Genomic DNA, 6,666 nt, shown 5'->3' with positions numbered 1-6,666 from the left:
GTTGAAAGGGAAAAATAGGTAGATTGGCCAATTCTTTAGTAATAGGTAGATAGTAATGTACTATCACTAAAAACACTAAAACAAACTACATTCAAAACATGAAGAGTGCAAAAGTAAGGAAACTTATTCAGTGAATAGAATTTGACTTATCTTGGTTGGTTTTGTTTTCCTCATCCAATGGTGTTGTTTTATCCTCATTAATATTTGACAATGTTGAAAGAGAAAAAAGGTAACTTAATGATATACTGTGAAAAAGTTAAAGAGATGGGAATCCAATCACTTACCATGTAACACTTCACTCTCTCGGTGCCAAAGTACGGGTTCCATCGGTGTTGAATGTCTTTTGTTGTCTTCTACCGCTTTACCTTTTTCTTTTCAACATGAGACAAAATCCAGAAGACAAAAAAAAAACACAACCAAAAGATAAGAACAAAAGAGAAAAGGGGATCTCTTCCTCTTCAATATTGTCTCCGCAGGCTTAATCCAAATGGAAAATTACACGAAAAAATGAAATAAATGGACTCACTATATAATCAAGTACACACTATATAGATCCCTTGTCTAAATCGTTCAAACCTGTATTTTATTCATTTTCGTGAAGAGTGACCCGTGGATCTTAAAAAAGCATGATGTTGGTATCCGCGAGGAGTGAAAAAACCATGAAATCGTGAAATGGCGATTAAGTTCCATGATAAAAGAACTTTATCTCAAATGAAATATCAAGATGTTGGATATGGATGAAGAAATGGATCTCTTTTTTAAATCTCAAAAAGTTGACGTAAGAGAATGGAGGATCTTTTTCTGAAAAAGTTGAGATTACAAAGTAAGAGGAAAAGGCCGGCAGCGACGACGGTGTTTTTTGGGTTTCAGCAAAAAAAAAGATAGGAGAGAAAGAGAGAAGTGGTGGCTGATAAGATGAAATAATGTGTTTTGAGAGAGATAATGCAGAGAAATCTGAGAAAGAAAATGCAAATGGAGAAAACGCAGAGAAATATGAAAAGGTGTTTTGGGTGTTGAGTTTTTTGGAGGATGGAAAATTGAATATTTTATTGTGACCAATTGGTAGCAAACAATTGGCATCGTATGGGACATCCATAGTACATTAACTTTCCCTTAATTATGTAGTTACAATTTCAACCTTTAAGCATGGAAAAAGTGTACTACTGAGGGTGTATATAAAAGGGCTGTTTTGGTATTGTGCTTAGATTATTGGTGAAAAGGTGTGTTAAATTGATAGTAAAGGTGGGTAAATTAACAGGTTACCAAAATGTCCTTTTTGAAGTGTAAACTTTTTATGGTGAAAGGGAAAAATAGGTAGATTGGTCAATTCTTTAGTAATGGGTAGATAGTAATGTACTATCACTAAAAACAGTAAAAAAAACTACATTCAAAACATGAAGAGTGCAAAAGTAAGGAAACTTATTCAGTGAATAGAATTTGACTTATCTTGGTTGGTTTTGTTTTCCTCATCCATTGGTGTTGTTTTATCCTCATTAATATTTGACAATGTTGAAAGAGTAAAAAAGGTAACTTAATGATATACTGTGAAAAAGTTAAAAAGATGGGAATCCAATCACTTACCATGTAACACTTCACTCTCGGTGCCAAAGTACGGGTTCCATCGGTGTTGAATGTCTTTTGATGTCTTCTACCGCTTTACCTTTTTCTTTTCAACATGAGACAAAATCCAGAAGACAAAAAAAAAACACAACCAAAAGTTAAGAACAAAAGAGAAAAAGAGATCTCTTCCTCTTCAATACTGTCACCGCAGGCTTAATCCAAATGGAAAATTACACCAAAAAATGAAGTAAATGGACTCACTATATAATCAAGTACACACTATATAGATCCCCTGTCTAAATCGTTCAAACCTGTATTTTTATTCATTTTCGTGAAGAGTGACCCGTGGATCTTAAAAAACCATGATGTTGGTTTCCGCGAGGAGTGAAAAAACCATGAAATCGTGAAATGGCGATTAAGTTCCATGATAAAAGAACTTTATCTCAGATGAAATATCAAGATGTTGGATATGGATGAAGAAATGGATCTCTTTTTAAAATCTCAAAAAATTGACTTAAGAGAATGGAGGATCTTGATCTGAAAAAGTTGAGATTACAAAGTAAGAGGAAAAAGCCGGCAGCGACGGCGGTGTTTTTTGGGTTTCAGCGAAAAAAAGATAGGAGAGAAAGAGAGAAGTGGTGGATGATAAGATGAAATGTTGTGTTTTGAGAGAGATAATGCAGAGAAATCTAAGAAAGAAAATGCAAATGGAGAAATTGCAGAGAAATCTGAAAAGGTGTTTTGGGTGTTGAGTCTTTAGGAGGAGGAGGGAAAATTGAATTTTTTATTGTGACCAATTGGCATCGTATGGGACATCCATAGTACATTATCTTTCCCTTAATTATGTAGTTACAATTTCAACCTTTAAGCATGGAAAAAGTGTACTACTGAGGGTGTAGATAAAAGGGCTATTTTGGTATTGTGCATAGATTATTGGTGAAAAGGTGTGTTAAATAGTATAGGTGGGTTAATTAGCAGGTTACCAAAATGTCCTTTTTGAAGTGTAAACATTTTATGGTGAAAGGGTAAAATAGGTAGACTGGTCAATTCTTTAGTAATGGGTAGATAGTAATGTACTATCACTAAAAACACTAAAAAAAACTACATTCAAAATATGAAGAGTGCAAAAGTAAGGAAACTTATTCACTGAATGGAATTTGACTTATCTTGGTTGCTTTTGTTTTCCTCATCCATTGGTGTTGTTTTGTCCTCTTTAATATTTGACAATGCTGAAAGAGAAAAAAAGGTAACCTAATGATATACTGTGAAAAAGTTAAAAAGATGGGAATCCAATCACTTACCATGTAACACTTCACTTTCTCGGTGCCAAAGTACGGGTTCCATCGGTGTTGAATGTCTTTTGTTGTCTTCTACTGCTTCACCTTTTTCTTTTCAACATGAGACAAAATCCAGAAGAAAAAAAACACAACCAAATGGTAAGAACAAAAGACAAAAAGAGATCTCTTCCTCTTCTATATTGTCTCCGCAAGCTTAATCCTAAAGGAAAATTACACCAAAAAATGAAGTAAATGGACTCACTATATAATCAAGTACACACTATATAGATCCCCTGTCTAAATCGTTCAAACCTGTCTTTTTCTTCATTTTCGTGAAGAGTGACCCGTGGATCTTAAAAAACATGATGTTGGTATCCGCGAGGAGTGAAAAAACCATGAAATAGTGAAATGGTGATTAAGTTCCATGATAATAGAAGTTTACCTCAGATGAAATGTTACGCCCGTAAATGTGTTTTTCTGTTTAATTGTGATGTTTGCTGTATTTTCCTAAATTTTACCGTTTTTGAGTCGTGTCAGTCGATAATAGTTCGGTATAGTAGATTACTATTTAATCGATGATTTTTACGTTTTCGGTAGTAGAAATATATATGACGTGTTACTTTGTGTTTTGGGGGTTTTCGGAGCAATTAAGTTTAGACCGCATTGTGAGATATTTTGTTAAGATATTTTGAGAAGTAGGGGGAAGAAAGAAAAGAGATAAGAGAGAATAGAAAGAGAGAAAACCAGAAAAAAGAAAAGAAGAAAGAAATAGAGAGAAAAATGAGAAGAGAAAGAGGAGAAAAACAAAGAGAAGGAGAAGAAGAGATTTTTGTGAGAAGATCAAACCAAAGTTAGAATCAAGGTTAACCAAGGTAAGGGGGTGAATCTAATTTATCTTGAATGTATGATCCTTATAGTTTTGTTCTTGTTCTTGTTTATTTCCTATGATTTGTCCAACAATGGTAGATTATGAGTTTTGTGAGTTTTGAAGTTATGAACATGATTTTGTGGTGTGTATGTGTAGTATGATGATAGATATCTTCATTGATCATGTTTGTTTTCCATTTCTCCATGTTTTCTTGCTTATGAAGGAATTATTAGGTTATTGACATTTAGTGAATAAACCATGAATCATGGGCTGGTAGCATGAATATATGGCATGTATGGATTGTGTAGGAGGTGTAGGGAAGCTTATATGAAGTTTTGAGATGATTGGTTTGGGTTTGGCAAGTCTGTTGCAGAACTGGTTTTTCTAGGTTTTCGCAGGTCCGCTAAGTGGCCCTGGGTCCGCTAAGCGGAGGTTCTTTTGCAGAACAGTTTCTGTGAGGGTCCGCTAAGCGGACGGTGTAAAACTTAGTTTTTCCAAACTTCGTTTTGGTGTATCTTTTGAACCGTAGGTCATTTCTACGCGCCGTTTGAAGTGCTATGGGAATTATTGAGTATGCTTTATGATAAAGAAGAGTGTGTTGGTGGTTGTATGAGTTTTCATAAATGTATTTTGTGAAATAATATTTACTAATCAGGTGTGTTTTGACGGTAAATGTGTGTTGTGTGATTATGAAAGCCTGAGTGGTATTTATGATGTATCCGTGTGGATTAATATAACCTGTGTGATGTGGATATGTGACCGGGTTATATTATTGTTGTTGTTGATATGTAATCGAGTCATTTGTGTGCACAGCATAACATTTCATTACGTTAATAGCGGAATGCTATTAGTAGGTGGCCTGTGTGGCATTGGTTACTAGTGGGAGCTTAATGCTGAGTAACGGTACATTAGCCTGAGTGGCAAGAGGTCATCAGGGGGGCTAAATGCTCGGTGACGGTTTGTCATAGCTTACTGCTCGACAACAGTGTACTTTCCTGAGTGGTACGAAGTCCCAACATAATGCTCGGCAAAGTGTATTTGTCATAATGACAAGAGGAGTTTACTCCGGATTGGTACCACATGCATATGCATTGTCGAGTCTCATTCATCATCATCTGTCTTTACCATTATGTTCTCACTCATTTATCGCATTGTTCATACATTGATTGTGGTTGACTTAGTGGATTACTTTGTTGTATGATTCTTGATGATACTTGTTGGCATTACTATATTTATCATGCTTTTCATTATGAATTATATTCTCACCCTTCTGCTTTAATGTTACATACTCGCGGGTAATGTGCAGGTGATCCGCAAGTGTAGGTGCTCTTTTAGTAGTCGTCCGTTTTGGTGTCGTCCGCTCGTGATACGTAACACCTGGGGGGATTGAACACTTATTTTGTAGATGATGCTTATAGGATCTTTTTGATGTATAATTGATCATTTGGATGTATTCATATTATGTATTTTGGATACCTTCTCATACGTTGTATTTTGGAGGAATACTGTGGATATTCTGTATACCGTTATATATATATATGTGATACTGTCAAGTGTTTATGAGAATCTTTCTTCTTTGATTATTTGTGTTACGCATATTTTGCGTGTATGCCATTTTTGGTGATGTGGTTCCTTAAGTGTAATACCCTAATTGTTTATATGAATTTAATTTTTATACTCTGATATTTGTACCTAAATGCTTGGGTAGAATTGGGGTGTTACATGAAATAGTAAGATGTTGGATATGGATGAAGAAATGGATCTCTTTTTTAAATCTAAAAAAATTGACGTGAGAGAATGGAGGATCTTGATCTGAAAAGGGAGAGATTACAAAGTAAGAGGAAAAAGCCGACAGCGACGGCGGTGTTTTTAAGGTTTCAGCGAAAAAAAATAGGAGAGAAAGAGAGAAGTGGCGGCTGATAAGATGAAATGATGTGTTTTGAGAGAGATAATACAGGGAAATCTGAGAAAGAAAATGCAAATGGAGAAAACGCAGAGAAATCTGAAAAGGTGTTTTGGGTGTTGAGTCTTTTGGAGGAGGGAAAATTGAATTTTTTATTGTGACCAATTGGCAGCAAATAATTGGCATCGTATGGGACATCCATAGTACATTATCTTTCCCTTAATTATGTAGTTACAATTTCAACCTTTAAGCATGGAAAAAGTGTACTACTGAGGGTGTAGATAAAAGGGCTATTTTGATATTGTGCATAGATTATTGGTGAAAAGGTGTGTTAAATTGATAGTTTATTATGGTTTCGTTGATTTGAAATCCAATTACAATCACAAGGATTGTAATCAACTCAACAAAAAAAAATTTGAAATGAAAAAGAATTTATCAAATCGTATCAATTGCACAATTACCGAATTCCATAATTTGTAATTGAAAGTAAATAAGAAAGATAGAGATAGATAGATAGAGAGAGAGAGAGAGAGAGAGAGAGAGAGAGAGAGAGAGAGAGGACACAAGTATTTGTTTAGGCAGTTCACCAATTCGTTCTCGTTATGGCTGCATTTTCCCCCAATTCCATAGGATTTGAGATAATCAATCTTACTTTGCAAAAATCTTTTACAAGAGAAATGTAGCAATCCAAACCTACAAACCTTATGTTTGTTGTTGATCCAAACTCTTTCCCTTACCTTGATTTTGACCTCAATTAAGTAACCTTATAATACAAATTGATCCTCCAATTACCTCTACTTCTTCGACAGAACCACTTTCTTCGAAGCTTTCACTCGGATGAGTCCAATTGCGAATTATCGTGATCCAAGACTCCTAAACGATCTTTGAGTTACCGCTACTCCTTCGACAGAACCACCTTCTTCGAACCTTTCACTCGGCAAAATCTAAATTGCGAAGTCTTGTGCAAAATCCCCAAATCAACACCTTGATCTTGGAGGACAAACTCTAACTAGTTTTTCCCAATGAAACCCCAAAAGATTCTAAATGCAATTTACAAT

Source organism: Vicia villosa, linkage group LG5, assembly GCF_029867415.1.
Source record: "Vicia villosa cultivar HV-30 ecotype Madison, WI linkage group LG5, Vvil1.0, whole genome shotgun sequence".
Lineage (NCBI taxonomy): Eukaryota > Viridiplantae > Streptophyta > Magnoliopsida > Fabales > Fabaceae > Vicia > Vicia villosa.
Note: the sequence above shows the minus strand (reverse complement) of the source record.